We start from the raw sequence: 397 nt of genomic DNA on the forward strand, positions 1-397 counted from the left end.
CTCGCGAGCGAGGCGTTCGCGTCCGCCGGCCGAAAGCAATGCACCGCGTTGGACTTAGCCGCTGGTTGGACGGGTCGGCTCGCGAGCGAGGCGTTCGGGTCCGACGGCCGAAAGCAATGCGCCGCGTTGGACTTAGCCGCTGGTTGGAGGGGTCGGCTCGCGAGCGAGGCGTTCGCGTCCGCCGGCCAAAAGCAACGCGCCGCGTTGGACTTAGCCGCTGGTTGGACGGGTCGGCTCGCGAGCGAGGCATTCGCGTCCGCCGGCCAAAAGCAATGCGCCGCGTTGGACTTAGCCGCTGGTTGGACGGGTCGGCTCGCGAGCGAGGCGTTCGCGTCCGCCGGCCAAAAGCAATGCGCCGCGTTGGACTTAGCCGCTGTTTGGACGAGTCGGCTCGCGA

Source organism: Prorops nasuta, unplaced genomic scaffold (genome assembly GCF_024137725.1).
Source record: "Prorops nasuta isolate Cenicafe-Biocafe unplaced genomic scaffold, Cenicafe_Pnas_1.2 PNAS00271, whole genome shotgun sequence".
NCBI classification, from domain to species: Eukaryota; Metazoa; Arthropoda; class Insecta; order Hymenoptera; family Bethylidae; genus Prorops; species Prorops nasuta.